This window comes from Pteropus medius, unplaced genomic scaffold (assembly GCF_902729225.1).
Source record: "Pteropus medius unplaced genomic scaffold, Ma_sr-lr_union100, whole genome shotgun sequence".
NCBI lineage: Eukaryota > Metazoa > Chordata > Mammalia > Chiroptera > Pteropodidae > Pteropus > Pteropus medius.
This window is the reverse complement of record NW_024345601.1, coordinates 11,328,010-11,350,051: the sequence shown is the minus strand read 5'-3', so window position 1 is coordinate 11,350,051 and position 22,042 is coordinate 11,328,010. Positions and strand designations below refer to the sequence as shown.

Here is a 22,042-nt window from a genome sequence, read left to right as displayed (position 1 = left end):
CCTTGTCAGGGCCCTGAGTTTGAAATAGGAGACCTTACAAAGCTGTATAGTCATCTGTGCAGCTCTGCCGACCTTAAAGTCAAATCCTGGGCCTGGATATCATAACAGTCTGCCTTGCAATGACCAGTGGTAAGTCTCCTTTAAAGTTATCATAGAGTATGGTGAGGGATGGAAACTAGACTTTTGGTGGTGAGCATGATCTAGTATATACAAATGTCGAATTATAATATTATTCACCTGAAACTTATGTAATGTTGTAAACCAGTGTCACCTCAATTAAAAAATAAATAAAAAACTGCCATAGACACCCTCTGGTTTTCAGAGCATGCCTTAAGTTGGCAATTAACTACCCTCAGGTCAAAAATACCCTACTCAAAAATCCATATAATCATCATTGCCCTAATATTCATTGTGTGCTGTAGCTACTAGATATCTCAACATTTGACCCTCCTCCACCTGTCTTAACCCAATTTACTACAGGTAAAAGCTTAAATAATTGTGATGCTGCTGCATGCTCAGGTTTATTTTCATTCCAATTTACTACCAAAAAATATGGTCACTATGCTTTCAGAGAGGTTAGTAAAACAGCTCCAAAATCCACAAGGCATCCTTTTTACAACCACTTGTTTTAGCTCAGTTTCCCTAGAAAACTGACCTGGAGACAAACATTAAGTGCTAATGCTTTAATTGGAATATACGATCTCAAGGTAGGAAAGAGAAGAGAAAGGAAAAGAGGCAGGAAAGGATAAGAAGCAAGGCAAGGTGGTATGTTACTGTCCTGGCCACTGCGTTTACCATAAACCATGAAGAAACACAGCCAGTGGCCCAGCAAATCCATCTGCTAAATGACATGAGACACCTCTAAACATGCTGTACAGGGACATATGCCTTGGAATAGGCCATCAGAGAGAACAATGGAGAGGGAATGCATCTGCTTTACTTCCTTCTCTCTCCCATAGGAACAAGCTGCTAAGGATCTGGGTCAGCAGTTCTCAGCCAGGTACAATTTTATACCCCCACGGAGACATTGACAAGAGATATTTTTATGCCACAAAACCTTTTTTGTTGTCACAACTAGAAGAGTTATCGGCATCTCGTGGGTAGAGGCTAATGATAATGCTAAACATACTATAATGCACAGGACCATCCCCCACAACAAGAATTATTTGGTCCAAAACGTCATTTAGTGCTACTATTGACAAACTCTATGCTGGGTGCTGGTGAAACCAAGAGAGTACAAAGAGGTGCATAAGATGTACCTGACAAAACAACCCAACAGAAAAATGACAAAAGATATGGAAGACATTTCACAGATGAGAAAACATAAATGGAGAACAAAACATGAAAACATACTGAACCTCATTAGTAACCAAGGAACTCAAATCACAGTAAGATACCATTTCACGCTCCATTGGGTGGCAAAAATTAAGATATTGAGAACATCAAGCACAGGGAGAATGGCTCTCAAGGGGAATTCTCATTGACTGTTGGTTGGGAGTGTAAATTGCTACCATCTCTTTGGGAAAGAGTTTAGTATGATGTTACGAAGTTGAACACATACTTATTTAAGGTGGGCGCTCATACCAGTTGGCCAGAGACTGTCCTAGTTTTAGTGATGAAAATCCCAAATCCTGGAAATCCCCTCAGTTCGAGGCAAACTAGGATGATTGGTCACCTATCTATCTTATATCCTTCAATCTACTCCTAAGCCCTGAAAAATTCTTTACATGCACCAGGAGTTATATAAAAAAATGATCACAGTATCATTTTCATAATAGCAGAAAATGGAAACAACAGAGATGTCAATCCACAGGAGAATCAATAAATATATTTTCACAGAGTAATATTATTTAGTTGCGAAAATGAACTACAGCTACATGTAAAACCACAGGTGAATCTTAGACATCTAAATGTTCAGTGAGATGAGCAGATGTGCAGACTATGAGTATGAGATCTCATATGAGTATGAGATCATTACTATAAAGCTCAAATGGAAGCAATGAGTGATAAATATTGCCTAGGGACATATTCACATTTGGTCCTTTTTTAAAGTAAGGAATTGACACAAACTTAGGATAGTGGTTCCCTCTGGAAGGGAGGTGGGGAAATGGAATGGAGAGGCGCCCTGCTCCCCAAAGAAAAATTAAATAACTAATCAATTATTAGGTTCCCAGAGAGTGCTTACTGTATTTTGTATCTTTGCTATCAGCTTTGACTGTTATTTATTTACCTTTAGCTACGTTATTTTCTCTTTATTTCACCTCTTTGAGAAATGTCACCTTTATCTCACTTTTCAGAAATAGGGAGCAAAAAATCACCAACATATTTGGGAAAGAAGAATGAATGTAATACACACCCCAAGCCAACAAGGGTGGGTATTTTGGCCCGGGTTCTCCATTCACGGGTCTTGCCAGCATTTATTTCCACAGTCAGGTTCCCATTCTGCCTCCAAGGAGCTGGAGATGCTAATGTCAGCCTGTTAAGCCTCACACTGAAATTTGCTGCACCTGGTGACTTGGGAGAGCTCCACACTTAAAACATGGGCCCAGAGGAACAATAAAAGTCACTTAGGAAAACTGTAGAATAAGGCTTCTATTTAATGTACACAATTCAGTCTTTGAATGAAGAAACTCGTAAACTGAAAATTACCATTTCACACACATACACACACACACACATATATCCCACCAGAAACACATGTGCACAGATCTCAATATAAATATGTCCCTAATGTCAATGGGACACAACTGTCTCATAGAAACATGTTCCAGAAACTTGACTTTATGAGAATCCAGAGCCTTGGAATTTGAGATCATAATCCGAAAATCCTTGATTAGCTTCCACAAAGACCCACTCATCATGCTTATTAGCATGGTTATGGAAGGTGCATCACAGAAAGAAATTCTATCACATAATCTGCACTGTTGCATCAACTTCCTAAAGCCACCGACACAGTCACAGGCTGAGAAGCTTTTGCATTTAGGCCCACTCTCAACCTCACATTTCTCTCCAAGCACCCACCAAGGTATTTCCTTCCTCTCTCCCTCCCTCCTTTCCTTCTTTGAAATAAATACATATCCTACAAAGTGTTTCATAAGAGAAAAATCTTATAATTTTGTTAACCATATTGCTACAGCAATCTGTCCACCCAACCATCCATCCATTCATTGACCTTTGTTCATCTTCCCATTTGCTTATTTGCTTCCCATAAACACCATTTTGCCTGCAAGTTAGCTTTTCTTTTCATGAATTCTGGTATATTTTATATATTTCTAGGCTTTAATCTTGTTTGTTCTCTCTCACAATGCCTCTTTTCTTTCCCTTGCCACCATATGCCTTCATTCCCAAGCCACCAGACCGCATTATGGGGCATCACGTTTGTGTCTTTGAGCACATACTATCCTCCTTGGCTTTTACTGGCTTCCTATTCTATCTGGCTAGGGAATACCTCGTCACCTATAAACTTTAATCTAGATGTTTCTATTCTTGGTAGATTGCAATCTAGATCTTCTCTTCCTTGCGTCAATACCTTTTTGAAAGGTGACCTTGAACATCCTCTTATCAAGAGGTACAGAGTCTATTTTCATATAGCCTTGTGAGCTTCTTTGGCATATACAATGCAGCAGAAGTGACTGTTCTGAGCCTAGGCCTCAAGAAGCCTTGCACACTGCCATTCACTCTCTTAAACCCTCCTCTGCCACCATGTAAATAAGCCCAGGCTAGTCTGCTGGAGAACTGATTTAACCCAACTTCGTCCAATCCATTACCACACATGTGAGTGAAGCTGTTTTAGACTATCTAGCCCAGAGGTCCCCAACCTTTCTGGCACCAGGGACTGGTGCTCCTATGAGAATCTAATGCCTGATGATCTGAGGTGGAGCTGAGGCAGTGATGCTAGCGCTGGCGAGCGGCTGCAAATACAGATGAAGCTTCACTTGTTAGCTTACTGCTCACCTCCTATTGTACAGCCCGGTTCCTAACAGGTCACAGACCGGTACTAGTCTTTGGCTGAGGGGTTGGGGACCCCTGATCAAGCCCTCAGCCAAGCTGACAACTGACTGCAGATTCATCAGTGAACCCAACTAAGATCAGCCAAACCTGGCCCAGATCAGAACTCAACTAACCACAGACTCATGAGCACTAGTATTTGCTTATTGTTTTAAGCCACTGAGTTATGACATTAATTTGTTATGCAGCGACAACTGATACTCTTTCTTGATTCTATTTTATATCCACAAATACTTCTATTATAACCCTTACATCGTTACATGTTTTCCTGTCTTTCTCTTCCTCAAATGTGTGAACTCCTTGAGCACAGAGTCAACTTTTGTTTTGTATCCCAAAATCTAAATAGCACCTGGAAACTCTTCAATAAATGACTGTCAGAAAAATAGCAATGATTAATTAGTTAATTAAGGATTACAATGATGCCCAAAGGCTGCCCCGAGACCAAGGTGTCATACACGCATTCATGATTAGAAGACAAAGTGCATCCTGTGTGATGGAGGAAGGACCCTGGGAGCTGTACCTGTAAGTCTCAGTCTTCTCTGATGCTTGCTGGGCTGGCTTTCTCCTGCCGCATCTTAGTCTTTATCCTTTGCCTTTATTATAGCTTTACATGTTTTTCAATTACCTGACACTGTATAATTGCTGTACTGAGGCTGTTTTCTAACAACCAAACCCTTTGATAGGAATCTGGGGTAGAAGAAGGTTGTTACAGCACCCAAATTTAGAACCATTTCAGAAAGTTATGAGTATTGGAAAGCAGGGCTCTGTACTTTGCTGAGCTCTTAAAATGCTGTTTGGCTGAGTTACCACAAAAATTTATCTGAACACAGATTTAGAGGTTGGTCCATGTTCCAACAGTGGCCACTGGCGTCGTGCAAGCTTGGCCAAGGTCACTGCATAATTTCTTACCCTCTCGCCCTTTCTTACCCCTTCTCTTCCACAATGGTCACATACTCTAACATATGAAGCTCTCACTGTGGAAGGTGTTTCTTTCTCTGACTTCTCTGGCAAATGTTGCTTAAACCCACATAGTCTTGTCTTTTCAAAACAATTTTAAGTAGTATTTTAGTTTGTCCTTCAGTGTTTCACCTAGGAATAACCCAGTATGAAAGTTTTAGCTTTGAAGTCATGCTTGAATGACCTAAGCCACCAGTAAAAAACTTACAGGTTTCTTATTGGGAAGGGTACCCTTCACACAGTCTACCTCTCATGCGTGGTCTGAGTAACAATATTCTCAGAAGTCACAGACCATGCAGAGAGGAGGAGAGGAGTAGCAGAAGCTTCTGGAAGGCTCCAGTCACCAAGTGTTATAAGATCATCTGCCTAGAACATGAGATTTCGGAGCAGAATTTTACTTCTTTTCACAGTTTGACATTGACCTTCTCTAAGTTTCAAAAGCAGGCCACACACATATATATCACAAGCTGTTCTTTTAAACAGTGAAATAAATAACCATTTGAGTGTTGCATATTAAAACACAAATGAACATCATACCTTTCATATGAAAATGAGAATTATGTTGGTCATCTAGTTTAATCTAGCTGAAGCAGATGCAAAATATATTTTAAATCCATCTATCCCTAATGCCATGTCCCTAGGCCAACTCCATCATTTCTTACCTGGATGACAGCATCCTGTTTCTCACTATTACAGAGCCCCTACCTTATAGCCAAGTAAAGCAGAACAGTTCTTTAAAGAAATGTAATATAAACTCACACCTCTACCAATAACTCTCCAACAGCTTCTGGAATAAAATCAACAAACTTTTTCATGTCTACAAAGCTCTCCAACTTCATCTCCTAACTCATGCTTCTCTAAATCCTCTCTCAAAGCAATACAGGTCTGCTTTCTGAGCCCTGAACATGTCCGCCCAGATCCTGGTTCATGACACATAAAATGTCCTGTCTTTAAACCTTTACTCAACTGGCTCTTTTTCATCGTTCACCTCTCAGCTCAAAATTCTCTGAGTGGTCTGTTCTGACACTCAGACTGAAGTAGCCCCTCAATCGCCTCTATCTCCTTAACAGTTTACCATGTTCATAAACTTTATTAATGATTACATTTATTTATAATTTTTGTACTTATTTATGTACTTATCTCTTCCCACTAGAACGTCAACTCCTTCCAGGCCACACACTCTTGCCTTTTTTGTTCACTGTCATGTCCCTAGTGCCTAGGACAATTCGCAGGCATGAAGAAGTCACCCAATAAATATTTGTTGAATAAACAGAAGTGCTTTCCTGCTCTTTTACTACTGCATACTTTTTCTTTTTTTATTGAGATATAATTGACATATAACACTATATTAGTTTCAGGTGTATGATTTGATATTTGTATGTCTTGTGAAATGATCACAATAAGTCTAGTTAACATCCCTCACCATACATAGTTACGACTCTTTTTTTTCTTGTGATGACTCCTTTTAAGATTTACTCTCTTAGTAACTTTGAAATATGTAATACAGTATTTTTAACTTTAGTCACCACACTGTACATTACATCCCCAGGACAAATTTATTTTATATCTAGAAGTTTGTACCTTTGACCACCTTCACCCATTTTGCACCCCGTCCCCCTAAACCCCGCCTCTGACAACTACCAATCTGTTCTATTAGAGTTGTTGTTATTATGATTATTATTATTATTACTATTATTTTAGATTCCGCATTTAAGTGAGATCATACAGTATTTTTCTTTTGTCTGATTTATTTCACTTACCATAATGCCCTCAAGGTCCATCCACATTGTCACAAACAGCAAGATGTCTTTCTTTTCTATGGCTGAATAATTTTCCATTGCGTATATACATGTGCGTAATTCAAAACAAAATTTAAAAGGGCAAAATCACAACAATTTATTCCCCTACCTTTTTTCGATGGCTGTGGATGAATCAGACTCCTGAGGAGTGTGGCTATTTCTGCTCTGCAACTTTTCGTTGGAGTTCTTCGGCGTTCTTCATTTTTCTTCAGTGTTCATTTTGGCAAGAGGTGGAAGCATTTTGCCACAGTGTATTTCTGTAACAACATGGTACCAACATGAGTCAGAACCACACCAACATTATGCTCTGTTTAAAAATAAACATATAACCTCTTTTACTTCATATTTTCCTACATGCTGTACATCCTTTCTTTACTGTTTCTATTATTTCCTCAGGCATGCAGCTACTGATCCAGGCAGTGCGAGACTCCCCCTAGTACCTTGCCTGCATCTGTCACAGCACTTTCTCTAATAATTCCACTATGAGTCCATCTCTCCAACAGATGGTAAGCCCAATGGGGACAGGAACTGTGCCTTTGGTCCCCGAATCTCTGGGGCCTACCCCACTAATTTGTAATTGCACATGTTTAATACAGTCGATTCTCATTATTTACAGTAGTTATGTTCTATAAAGTTGCCAAGAATAATGAATTAAGGAATGCCAAACCATTGCTCCTAGGGGAAATACATAATAAGGTTTCTGCTAGTCTGACCCCAACATTTTCATCAACAATAGTTTTACAGTTTTATGTATGTTTCTGTATAAAGACACCTTATTTAATATATATTGTTGATTCATTAACATTCAACTCACAGCCAACAGCACTGTAACTCATACCTGAATGAAGCTTATCTCAGACATATATTTTCTTTATAAGGCACATCACACCCTTCTTGCACTTAGGAACACTACATAGCATTTCATCACTATGCTGTGTGGCCATTTCAAAAAGTAAAATCACCAGAAATGAAAAAAAAAATGAAAAAATGAATTTGTAAATATAAAATCCATAAATAATAAGGACTGATGATATTCACATGGTTGATTCAAAGTTATATGTAGATATATGTTCCTAACTTTATGCTTTAGAACAGTACTGCTATTTAGATGAGTAAATAATAAATACTCCGAATAGGGTAGAAAGACACTAAATTCCGATTTCATATGCTTCATGAAAGATACAGGAACTGAAAGCAGTTATTCTCGCCTAACCTAATAAAAAGACAAATTCCAGATCCCAGTTCTTTTCTTCCTCCTGATATTAATCATCACTCATCCAATTTTCAGACAAGTGCAAAGAAAACTTCCTGAAAATAATTATAGGTTGATAGTCCACCTTATTCACTATGAGACAACCCAAACTGCTTCTAGAAGACGGCTCCATTTTTCTCCTTGGATAATAAGAATACCTGCTTTTATTTTATTACATGTATCAGTTAACTGTAGGCACGATGTATACACTTAGCAGACTTCTATTTTCTGTAAAAATGCCAGTACTCTGTGACATAAAAAATGAAGGTTTCACACTTTAAGTATCTACTTTCTATTGCATTTAAAAATGTTTTCAATACTGTTGCAAAGATTTTCCGATTAAGTTTACCTCCCAATATTTTAAATTGGTTAAATTCAACCTTGATTTATTTGCAGTTCATGGAAAGTAACTTGGTAAAATCATCTTCTTGAAGCATGCCCTATGTGTTAAATTATCATTGCTAAGATCAGTAGGACTTGCTAAACAGCAATGTTTTGCATAGGTAACGAGAAATCCTAGAAGAATGGTTCTGAAAGCTCAGTTCTTATGTGCTCTTTAAATTTTTATTTTTTATTTTTCAATAGAATTGACATTCAATATTTTATATTAGTTTCAGATGCACAACATAGTGGTTAGACAGTTATAATTGATGAAATGATCCCTCTGTTCCTATGTACTTTTAATTTAGTTAGAAATTGGTTGCCAGATAAGAGGGGGGTTGGGAGGCCAGGTGAAAAAGATGAAGGGATTAAAAGTACAAATTGGCAGTTACAAATAGTCACAGGGATGTAAAGAATAGCTTAGGGAATATAGTCAATAATATTGTAATAACTGTAAGGTATCAGGTGGGTACTAGACATGTTGGGGGAATCACTTTGTAAGTTATAGAAATGGCTAACCATTATGATATACACTGAAATTAACATAGCATTAAATAACTGTACTTGAATAAAATTTTTTTAATTTAGTTCAAAATCAGCTAAAATATAAGTAGACATAATTTCCTTTGAAAGTCCTGTGATATTCTCTTCATATATTTCAGAGTATCAGAAGATAAGTCATCTTATCAGGAAATACGATTTCAAGACGGATAAAACCATATGGTCTACTGCATAACAATAACATATATGTTACAAAAGTAATACCTTGACCCAGAAAAATAAAATGAAATAAAGTATCGTATTTTTATACTTTATTAATAGCATTACATTACACTTTATACATAATTAACGAATACTTGCTTTAAGCTTATTTTGTAAGAATCAGAATTACTTTTAATTTTCTAATTATTCTGCTATTTAAACAACCAAATTAATAAAAAAAAAAACCAGACGCCCTAAACTTACTTTAATACGTGCTTAGATAATCGCTAAAACTCTCCTTTCAAATTTCTTTCTCTTTAAACATACCACTAGGAAATCATTATCTGTCTATCTCTGATAAAGCCATATTGCCATTACTGACTTTAAAAAAGCAGTCTGAGTGTTCAGGAAACTATGTTCAGATAACAGCTATATCATTCTGAACCTATTGATAATGTATATCGTAATATGAGTTGCTGATGCCAATTAAATTTAATATTTAATATTAATTTAATACAATTTAATATTTAATATTTCTAACCTTCAAGAAGAAGGGGTTGGCTTTGAAATCCACAGACATGGCTCCACCTTGTACTAGCTGCAAGGTTTGGGGCAATTAATTATTCCCTGAGTATATTTACTCATCTGAAAAATAGAGATGGACACTGTTTTCTAAAACATACTGTGGTCTTTAGGATAAAGAGATAATGGCCTATGTAAAGTTCCTGGCCAATAATGAATAGTATAAAATGTTAGCTCTTGTTTTTATTAATTACAAAACCAACACAAGTAGCATTTTAGATAACTGAATTTCACTCTTAAAACCTAAAAACAGTGACTTGTGCCTATGAATAATTTGAAAAAAAAAGTCATAGTTCACCCACATTTCACTTATCAGCAAAATAAGCATCTCTATGACTGAGATGTGTTTGTGTTTGTGTGTGTGTGTGTGTGTGTGTGTTATAAAAATAGGCATATACCTATCACAGAAGCATAAGTTTTTATTACATAAGACTATGCCATTTGGCACATTTCATTTCCATAGATTCCATTTCTCTGGTAAATTGGCCCCTTAATATTGGGCATCTTGACCATCAGCTCAAACAAAAAAACAAAAACTTCATCACAAATGGCAGCTGAGTCTGAGATATGGATATATTATTAGACTCAATAGCAAATTACTAAAACAAAATTCTAAGATTCCATTTTATGCAGAACAGAACAAAGATTCACCATCAAATACATTAGTACAAACAATTCTAGTCCCTGAACACATTTTTTTTTCTCCACACATTCAAGGATAAATATCCTATGCAGATACATTTTAATGTGCTTTAGATCCAGGATGAAACACCAAGTCAGTCCTGCAATCTTAAAATATTTGTTGGATTATTCACCCTTTTATCCACTTCCCCTTGTACTCAGAGATGCAAATTTTTTGTTAGGTTTAATGTGTGGTTTGTGCTATTATGTTAGAAAAATAGGAATTTTTTAAAAATCTCTCTTTCTCAAAGAGAATTGGCAATAACCTTGGCCTCATTAATATTGAGTCCTGGCCAAATGAACTCCAATGGGTTATGAAATCATGAAAGATGCTAAATCTCATCAGGTCAAAATCTTCCAACAACTCTGAGACACGGGGGTCAGAAGAGGAAAAAATATGGATTGTATATAGAAAACCTAACACACAATTTAGTTTTTAACCTTTTTATTATTTTTACTAAAATGGAACCATTCCAAAAAATTAATATGTATCATTCTTGAAAATACATCTTCAGTACCGTTCCATTTTATAATAGCTTTCTCTTTGTGTATATTTTATAATATGGATAATTCTATACCTTCAGCTAGATGCTGTTCTCCTCATCTAATAGGAAAACTCTAGATACGCAAAGGGTTTCATTAACTAGGTTTGACAGTGTAAAAGCAAAGCAGAAAACAAGCTGGCAGACAGTTTAATACAAACCTCCTCTGAGGAATTGAAAACAACATCACATTTGTTTCCTGCTACTCACCTGCCCCTCTGTGATCTCTGTATATAATAAAATATTTATAGCCAGAGCTCAGCATCTCTCTTTCCCCACTGTTGGAATAAGGTGTGTTCTGCTTCCATGGGAGAAAGTAACATAATAGAAACACTGAAACTTTGAATAAATAATTTTGAAGAAGTAGAAAACCTAATCTGCTCAAAAATGGATTTTCTTTCATTTAAAGCAAGATAACTGTGACATATGGGACTGCATTTTTGCAGTAATTATTTATGCACTTGTCAACTGCTCTGAATCCTCTCTAGGGAAACTTCCCAGGAAACTACAGAAATACTTGCAGGCTTTGGATTTCCTCAAATATGCGTTGAGCACTATTTTATTTTTCTTTTCAGGTAATAATGATTTAAAAAAACAATCTCACCTTTTCCTATAGGAAAATATCCTGTTTGAATGTCTGGCTTCTATGAGACATTTCCCCTCAGACAATGGAAGTATCGAGCTTTTCAGGGTGGTGAATCTAGGTAATGCTCTCATGCTAATGCTCTTTTCATTTGGAAGAGCAGTTTATAATGTATTGGCTTTTATTTTAGGAGTAACTATTCTTTATGCTAAAAAACCAAGCATCAATTAAATGTGGATATACTGGTTTTCTGGTTGAATAGAAAAAGCACTTAAAGTTTTTATTTGCTAGCTGTCCAGGTTCTAGCCACATGGGCATGTGCTCGCTTTCTGAACTTGACCGACTAAACTAGTCTGTATCCAAGCTTCCTCACCTTGAACCCAAGGTAATGACAGCACGTACTCACATGATAGCACATACCCACACAATTTTCAGAGGATTAAATTAGATAATATGTGCTTAAGAACTTTAGATACTCTGAATCACTCACTATACAACATTAGGATTAGAAAAACTACTTTAATTCCTAAGTGTTTGAGTTATATAGAAATTAACTTAATCTGATACAGAAAACAGTAAACAATAATAGCTAAAAGCCTGGGGATAATGTCTCTGGAACATGAGGATTCTCTAATCTCCACTCCAATGGATTGGCACCTGTCCAAGCTGATCCTGCTGAGCTTAGATTTCCAAAGACAGATGACAAGATGAAGGAATGGTAGGGAGATAAGGGGGGAAAGAAAAACATGGCGGGGAGAGAAAGGGCTACCACATAATTATTTATACATTTATTAAGTTCACAACTCTGCAGGAGGCTACCACAGAGTCCATTCTTATAAGCACACCCCTCTTTAAAGCAAGGGTTCTTAACTGGGGGTCTGAACTTCAAGTCCCTGGGCTCATAGAGTTTATAGGTTCATAAGTTGAATGTAATGGGAAAGAAATTACATATTTAATTTTATTAACCTTTAGCACACCACATTACAATTGCTGCAGACACCTTGAAATATTATTTGCATTCATCACTACTTTGAATACACTTCAGTTATTAGACATGCCGTTAGATCTTATTATTTTTAAAAATCAAGAAACATATCACCATAACAAATTTATCTGATGTTTTGATAACTCTGTGTCAACTTAATTACTTTTCTTTAAAATCCTAGATATTTTATTCAACACATTGCCACTGTGATAACCCAGCAATTCACTCCTAGGTATATACCTAAAGGAACTGAAATAAAGACTCAAATCCAAGTGCAGGAATGTTCATAGAAGCATTATTCACAATAGCCCCCAAATGAAAATAACCCAAATGTCTATCAACAGATGAATGGATACATTAAATGTGGTACATCCATACAACAGAATATTATTCAGGCATAAAAAGGAATGAAGTACTGATACATGCTACAATGTGGATGAACCTCAAAAACACTACGCTTAATAAAAGAAGCCAGGCACAAAAAAAGTCACATATCGTATGATTCTACTTATGTGACATATCCAGAATGGCTAAATCCATAGAAAGAGAAAGCAGACTGGCGGTAACCAGGGCCTCCAGCAACAAGAGAATGTGGAGAATCCTTAATGGGTGCAGGGTTTTATTTTGGAATGACAGAAATGTTTTGGAACTAGACAGAGGTGGTGGTTGCATAACTTTACAAAAGTACTAAAGTTCTCTTGAAAATGGTTAATTTTATGTCATGTGAATTTCATTTCAATAAATAAACAAAACAAAGTGCTATGTTAAAAATTGGTTCCTGACCTTTCTGAGACTGCCAAAAAAGTCCATGGCACAGCAAAAGGTTAAAATTCCCAACTTAAAGTTTTCCAAAATAACACAACCTCCTCTTCCTTTGGCCACTTGAAGGAGTTGGGCTTATTCAACAGTTATCCAAATTTTCCTAGCATGCCAGAACACCTCTCTGAGATTATAGTCAGAAGGCAACAAGAATGTAACTAATGAGCACTAAGCTTGCTGTTAAAACAATTTGTTTTTGTCTATATATTCTAAAGTACACTTAGAGATACATTCCAGAAAATAGAGAATGACTGGTAACTTTCCAGGTAAAGATGGTTTTTAGCTATCACAACAAACTATACATTTAAAATGACCAGAAATGGTAGGCATTACTTTTTCAATGGTAAGGTTTTCCTGAGCTGTCAGTTCTCCCATATACCATGATCTATTTGAGGAATAACTTCATACCGTAACACTCCTAGAACTTTATTTCACTTCCTTAGGATATTTTTTTTTTATTCAACAAATACTTATTACAATATCCAGTAGTAATATATATTATGAAAGAAAAAAACCAATTTTGGTCAGGATTAAGAGTGATAGGAACTTACTAGAGAAAGAGTTCAAGAAAGACACTCCCAAGAGATGGCATTTGAGGAGAAACTCAAATGAAGTATTGTAGGCAAGGGAGTCAGCAGTATTCTAGGCTATGGAGACAGCATGTGCAAATATCCCAAGGTCATGAATGTTTATGGAACAACACCAAAGGCCCATGTGGCTGTAGCAGAGTTGGTGAGGAAAGAAAAGTATAAAAAGAAGGCAGGACAAGTATTGATTGCAAATAAATAAATGGCCTAATTTCACTGTATCCATGCTTTTTACCAAAGAACTTTTTAGGTCACTCTCTCTTGGACTCTAGTTTTGACAATGTGACTTGATTTGGCCAATAGGACATTAGTAGTTTCCCTATATTTGCAACTGCTCATGCATTCCTGATTTTTCTTGCACATCTGCCATCATCATGAAAAGATGTCCTGGCTAGTTGATGCGCCATAAGACACAAGGAGAGAAAGAGTGTGGCCCTGGTCACCCTAGCCAAAGGCATCCAGAATAAGTCAACGGCCACTTGACAAATAGGTTACAAGCTCAGCTAGATCAGCAGAGCCATCTAGTCAACCCACAGTTGACTGAAGAAGCATGAACAAGCCCAGCTGAGGTCAGCTGACCCCTGCAGAGTTGTTAATTTAATAAATGTATTAAATAATCGTGTGGCAGATTGTTATGCAGCATTTTCATGGCAAAAGATGCCTGATATAGGATGTTGCTACTTCATATGAAGAATGCAGTAGCACCTCATGCCAGCCAATCCTAAAGGCTGTGGGTAGCAGAAGATTGTTCTTACATTCTAGACTATTTGTGTGTTACAATTAGAATGCAGTAAGAAATCAGTAACAGAAACTGAATCATAAATGAACAACAAAACCCAGGCTCCGTCACTTGTACAGGCCCATTCCAAGAAAGGCCCTGCCTTGTTGACTAGGAAAAAAAAATTCTTTTAATGTATAGTTTAAGAAAATTCATTAAAGTTTTTGGTCCTGGAGTATGATTTTTTTAAGGATTACTGTCAAATTTGAGAAACTTCTCTCAAGTGTAAGATTTCAGGGCACTTTGGGATTTCTTTGAATTGCCAACACTCAGCTACTAATCTGTCATAAATTTCCCCCAGTGACTTTGCTTCTGATATCTTTCCTGCACAATCGGAACAGAGATAAACGTAACATAAGGCTCGTGGTCTCTCACTTATTCACAGACATCAAGGCTCTGGGAAGGACCGTACAATATCTTTATATGGTCATGTATTCTTGCAAAATATGCGAAAGTAAGATATTTTAACAGCAGCTGGTTAAGGCAGCTGTCTCTGTGCAGTCCAGCTTCCTACAACACACTTTTCTAGGTGTTGCGTAGAGTTAAGGTGGCTATTGTTATTTTGGGGATCTAGTTAAGGGGTAACGAGTTAGGGATGCATTTTGTCTGTAATTAGTGGGATATATGTATGTGCCTTGCAGTCAGTTTCCATTACAGTTCAGTTTTTACTAGTCATCTCAATGTAGCAATGGCTTCCAGGTATTCTCCAACACCTCCACGTCCAGCATCATTGCACGAGGATTACCCCCATGCCCTGCAGGTCCACATATATGTGCATGGAAGAAGTCTGACTTTTATAAATCTCTCAAGCCTTGCAGCACGGATACATCAACACTCCAAGTATGCTAAAACAGTTTTGAAGACTCGCAAAAATTTAGTTTAGAAAGCCAATGAGGTGTGAATATAGCCTTTAATTGCAATATGAAAAGTTAGAGGTATCATTAAAACAAGGGAGAAATTAAACCTCCCTGCTTTGATTATATAAGAATGGTAGCTTTTAATGTTGTATTTATATTTATTAAGGATGGAGGAAAGAAAGAAATGGAATATGAAATAGGAACAGATAAAATGACTAAATCAATAGAAATTATTTTGACATCAAAGAAGCCTCTTGTATCAAAATAATTTTCAGACCACACCCAAAGCATTCATTGAGAAATTGTGACTAGAATTAATAGATTGAATCTTGTTGGATAATTAGAATAAAGAGGAGTGAATCACTGAACACCAGAAAATACTGAAATTCTTCCTGATTTGACACAAATAAAGATTAGAGAGACAATATAAACCTCATCACAGTTATAACAAGAAAGACACTGATGAGTAACTGCTGATACGGTTCATCAGTTTAAAGAGTATTAAGATTAGTCATTGTCCAAGCTAACTTCAAATGCACTGAAATCTTAGGGCTCATACATTCAAGAAATGTGATAGAGATTTTCCAAAATTTGATAATTCTAAAAAAGTTTACATGTATTACTGATAACAGGATGTGATGCCAGAATAAAACTTAATGTCAGTAATAAAAAAATAAATTTAAATTTAAAAATAACACGATCTTAAAGTCTGTATTATATTTCTCTTCTCTCTATAGAGGGACATTTCAAACTAATTTTTTAAATTTAATGGTAATCAAAGCATTTTCAACCAAAATGTATAGGAGTCAAGGTATTGTAGAAATTGGGTGGTGAGCAGTCCACTAATAAAAATATATGGTGTTTCTGATTTTGTAATATTTGCATTGTCAGCTTTCTAACTTTGTAATCTTAAAAAATTATAACCTCATTCTAAAGATTCAAATTCCTATTTAATTTTGTATACACAGCCACACTTTCTAAATTCAGGAATCTTTAGGTTTGTGGATCTCATTTGCTGGGCCATTTGGCTACTTTTCCCCAATATGACTGCTCAAAGGTTTAAATTTAAAGATTATACTAAAATGTATATATAAGCATGAGTATGATTCAGTCAACTTAGAAATGTCAGTCAAAAAGTAGCAGCCTCAGCAACCCTGTCCCCCTTTGTGGTGGCCACGCACATCAGTTTCACTTCTGAAAAACACCTTCAGTGGGTGATGTGTTTCAATAAACTGAAATCCCGCTAAGGGTGTGTGATTCTAAGTGAATTAGCCAAGTGCATGACAAAATGGAGCACAGGAATTTTTTTTAAGCAAAGAAAAATATGATAAAATTTTGATTATACAGCTGAAAGGAAAAAAGCACAAGGATTTTTATCAAGTATTTAAAATGTTAATGCCCAAGGCAAAATGCTCAGCTATATGTGCTAGAAACTAAAGAGATATACCCCTGGGGTATGTTTAATTCAACAAAATGGTCAAAGCATAAGTTATAAGTTTGGAATGACTGACCCAAAGACATAACCATTTAAAATCTTGTGATTTTTAAAAAATGTAGTGTAGTTACTAAAGATGTATGGCCTTTATTTTCTTCCTAGAAATTGTACCAACCCTATGATTTTAATATAGTGAACACCAAGCACATATACACTTCGTTATCCTTCTGTGACTGAGTCATACCTCAACTTTTTCTAGTTAAAAAGAAAATAAGTTGTTTTCTAAAAGGCAAGAAAATATAATTTGTTCATTTTTAGTTTTTAACTATTTTAAGCAATGACAAAGCTGTGGTAAATCAAATATAATAAAAAATAAGCTCTATATAAACTGACGACACAGAGCAAAATCTCACTATTTAACCAAATTGATGTTTAAGACATTTGAAATAGAAGGTTCATGATATTGATAAGTTTTATTACTGGTGACATTAACTTTGATCATTCGGTTAAGGTGGCATCTACTATTTTCCCCCTATGTAATTAGTAAATATCTTAGGAGTGATACTTTTTAGACTATGTATACATCCTGTTCTCCACAAACTTTAGCTCACTAATTTTAGAAACTGTCAGTGGACTGACCTGCAACAATTATTTCTGTGGCATTTGCCTAATGGTAATTTTTTCCCTCTTTCTTTCACTGAAATTTATTTAATTCCATATATTTAACTGAAATGCTTCTATAAATGAGAACCGTCCCTTGACCCCATTTAATGTCCAATTATTTATTTCTATCAGCATGTACTTTGGGATATTTATTTTATTCTAGGGATTATAATCCAACATTCTTATTATATATTTGTTTGCTCAATTTGTCCCAGTTTTGGACATTGGGAACTCCTTCAGATGGGTTCGTGTGTCCACGTTCTTGCTCCTTTTTGAGAGCTACCTTACTTTCTGACAACACAAATATTCTGGGCAATTCTCATTTTCCCTACTCCAGCCATGGAATCAACTACTTCTCTAAAGGGCCTTGGTTCCTTTCATTGGAGATGGTGCTTAGAAATCAAGATCTGGGTGCAAGGTATGCTATTTGCTACCGGGGTGTTATTAATTTTAGGCTCTCTTGGTAGTCATTTAGAACATATATGAAGGTATACAAACTCATGCATATTGTCACACCTGTATTTTTGTATAACCTCAATCTATCATGAGAAGCCATCAGACAAATCAAAGTTGAGAGACAGTCTACGAAATATATTAGTATATTTTGATTAGTGTATTTTGAAAGCATCAAAGTCATGAAAGATAAGGAAGAATGAGTAACTGTCTTAGACTGAAGGAGACTAAGGAGACACGACAACTAAATGTAATTTGAGGTCTTGAACAGAAAAAGAACACTAATGGGAAAACTGATAAAATCAAATAAGGTCTTTAGCTTAGTTTATATTAGGAGTTGGCAAACTACAGCTCATGGGTCAAACATGGCATGCCGCCTAGTTTTATAAATAATGTTTTACTGAAACACTGATACTCTTGTGTGTTTACATGTTGTCTACGACTGTTTTTGTGCTTCAGTGGTAGAGTTAAATAGTATTGACAGACACCTAAAATAGTATACTATCTGGCCCTTTACAGAAAAAGCTTGTCAATTCCTGATTTATAGTCTTGTACCATTTTAAAATTTCTATTTTTGATCATTTTATTATGGTTATGTAAAATGTTAACATTAAAGATGAACAGTGTTTGAAAACTATACTATTTTTGCAAAGTCTCTGTAGGTCTAAAATTCCTTCAAAATAAAAATTAAAAATATTTGAATTAGGAGCTAACATATAAAATACAGGAGATTTCATGTCACATTTCCGTATTTGTGGAGTTTTTTGAAAACTCGGGGATGTTTGCTAATACTGCCCAATAATCAAAATAAAATTGTGGTTAACATGTCTGATGCTCTTGGTTAATGACTCATTATTGACTTCTAGAACATCAGAACTCTCATTTTGTTTGGGTACAAGGTATCAAATAAAAGATCCTATTTCCTATCCTGTCATAGCCAGGGGTGGTCAGTGATATACAAGCATGTGTTTCAGTGAGACTTTAAAAGAAAGCTCATTAGATGGGTCAGATGGCAGGCATAAGTCCTGTTTGCCCTTCCCCCTTTCTACTGCTTCTTGCCTGGAAAAATCAATGTGATGGCTGGAGTGACAACGGTCATCTTAGACCATGAGGTGAGAATAGAAACCATGCATCCATCTTCACTTCAGGTAGAGGCCAAAGTAGAAGAAACTTAGGGTAGATTTATTGTGACCTAATTTTTCATGTGTGCTTTTATTCATGCACTTTGCAACACCTCCCATCAAGAGGTGGAAATTGTTTCCCAACCCATTAAGTCTGGGTTGGCCTTATGACTTGATTTGGCCAAGAGAGTTTGGCAGAAGTAACAGAGTATCAGTGCTGAACCTAGACCTCAACAGGTCCTGACTGGTTCTACTTTCTCTCTCAGAAACCTTCCATTGATATGTGAGATATCTCATGCTAGAGAATGATGAGAGGTCATGTGGTGTGAAACCCATTTATCTGAGCTGAGGAAATCCTAAACCACCTATAGTCAGTCCTCCAAATATAAAAGAGAACTCAGTCAAGATCAACAGACCTACTTACTCAACACGATGCTGACCACAGATGCAGGCGACCCTCCAGCCAAGACCAGAAAATCCTCCCAATTTATTTGTATACCTATGAGCAATAATAAATACACTCTTCTTATTTATAACACTGAGTTTGAGGTGGTTTGCTATGTGGTATATAGATCCTGCATATCTGATAGCCATGAGGTCACCAATGTGGCCTGAGGCTTTTTGCCTAAAATCACCTTCTATTTGAAAGAAAAAAGCCTAAAATAATCTTACTTTGTCGGTCTTACTTGGTACCAAATAGAATTCCTCAGTGACATATAAAGGGAATGAGCTATTTACTTTCTCATAATCCCCACTCATCATGTGTCACCCATTTATGTCACCTGCCTTGCCCCTATACAAATTGAATGTGTGACTTCTCCTCTACAGCCACATTTTTTAAAAAGAGGAAGAAAGATAATCTCTCCGTCTCACTTTGTACTTTGAGGCTCATTTAACTTAGTGGATTTTTTAAAGGGGGGCATCTTAAAGGATAATTATATTTTTTGCTTTGTAAACTCATACCACACCCAAACCATCTGAGCTAGAAGCCTGTGGCTCAAGACAACAGTGGAAACGCCTGTGGGAGACCAAAGAAATAAGTGAAATGATGTTTTTTAGAGCATTTTAAGCTTATTACGTTCATGCTAGCCTCCCTATATTGTCAAGTGCTGCTGGAAGTTTGATGAAATCCCTTTAGAGATTAAACATTTATCTTAGAAAAGAGCAGTATAAATCTAGCTTCAAACACTAGAAAAAATGTGGAAATCCATGCTACCATTTCCTTTAACATACATACACATGGCTATATAAAGAGATTTGAAGTTTCAAATGAACACTAAAGACATTCCTCTAAAAAGTCAAAATAATGCACATGTAAAATAATTATACATATCACAGCAGACAGAATGTTAATATAGTGAATATTAAAAATACGTGACAGCCTATCAATTAAAATATGTAAGAGCAATTAATAGTTCATTTCTCTAATAAAAATACAAATCCTTTTGATCCTTTTATACTATTTTAAAATTAAATAGCGGCTTTCATCAATAAAATAAATTACCACATTAAAAAAAGGATAGTTCAATTTATAACTGATACCACACTATGTTTTCAGAAAAAAATTAAAAAGAGATATTTCTCCTATGGAGACTTGTACTTTATGATAATTACATAAGAAACTCAAGAATGTTGAGCCCATGCTTTAAATTTCGGTATTTATAATTTCATTCTGCATCACAAACCTTTAACAAAAAAAAAGTAAAAATATGTGCATGCTTTAAAGAGTCTTAGGCTCTGAAGTTTCTTTGTAAAAGGAAAAAGCTCTTAGCAAAAAGACATGAGGGTATGAGTGTGTCCTGATAGGGTACACTGACTCCCTTGGAATGAATACACAAGCAGATCCACATTAAATTGCAGACACCAACAACCGATGTTAGCTCATGTAAGTGATTGCCTATTTCATTAAGCTCTTGATTGCTGACTTCGAATTCCTGTCAGCTGGCTTTCTGTGCTAATCCTTAATCTATTGTATAGGGACTCAGCCTCAACCAATGAAAAATGACTGGGATTCATGTATATCCATGGTTAATAAAAAATGTTTCTCGAAAATAAAACCCAAAGGTCAGAACAGAGAAAATTCCAGTGCTGCAGTATACAGCACCTCAATGAAGTTCAGTGGACAGTGATGTAATGGCAGAGAGTTGGATACCATTTTGCCAAGTCTTGATGTTGTATGCAAGGACTGAGGGCTTCAATCACTAACAAATTTTGGTAGATCACGTCTCCTTGGTGAAGAAGCAAGCTCTAAAGTAGCAATGCCCAATAAAAATACAATGTGAATCACAAAGATGAGTTATATATGTAATTTAAAGTTTTCTAATATCTACATTAAAAAGGTAAAATTAATTTTAAGAGTATATTTTACCTAAACCAATATAGCCAAAATATCACCACTGAAACATGTATCGATGAAATACTCATTCCTTTTTCAAAGTAGATCTTTAAAATCCAGTGTGTATATAATGCTTACAGCACATCTCAGTTTGGAGTAACCACATTTCAAGTTCTCAATAGCCATATCTGGCTCCCATATTGGGTATTGCAAGTCTACAGTACTCCGTGATTTATTGTGATGATTTAAAGATCTTAAGAGTGATAATAACTAGAGAAGAATGGAATTTCAAATATAATGAATACATTTTCCAAGAAAAATTTAATAGAAATTATATTAGCAATACAAAAGTTGAAACCAACTAGATGGCTTTTTAGTTTTTAAATATGCCAGTTTTAAAGCAGAGACTTTGCAGTGTAGAGAAAGTATATCACTGGAAAATGTCTCACTTATAACTCCAATACTTTGCAGGTAGTGAAATTATTGGGACATTAAAATATGCCAAAATAAACCCATTAAGCT

General features: G+C 35.9%; 1 protein-coding gene across 17 annotated transcripts in view; it reads right to left on the bottom strand.

Annotated features, from left to right (window-relative positions):
* PAK5 (p21 (RAC1) activated kinase 5) overlaps positions 1 to 22,042 on the bottom strand; it is a 250,498-nt gene that overhangs the window by 139,160 nt on the left and 89,296 nt on the right. For 14 of the 17 annotated variants that reach the window (XM_039874503.1, XM_039874498.1, XM_039874506.1 and 11 more), the window contains one exon: positions 6,874 to 7,021. The gene's annotated coding sequence lies outside the window, so the exon portion shown is untranslated. Of the gene's footprint in view, positions 1 to 6,873; positions 7,022 to 19,601; positions 19,685 to 22,042 lie in introns of all 17 variants that reach the window. The other 3 variants (XM_039874496.1, XM_039874497.1, XM_039874501.1) reach the window with 2 other exon arrangements.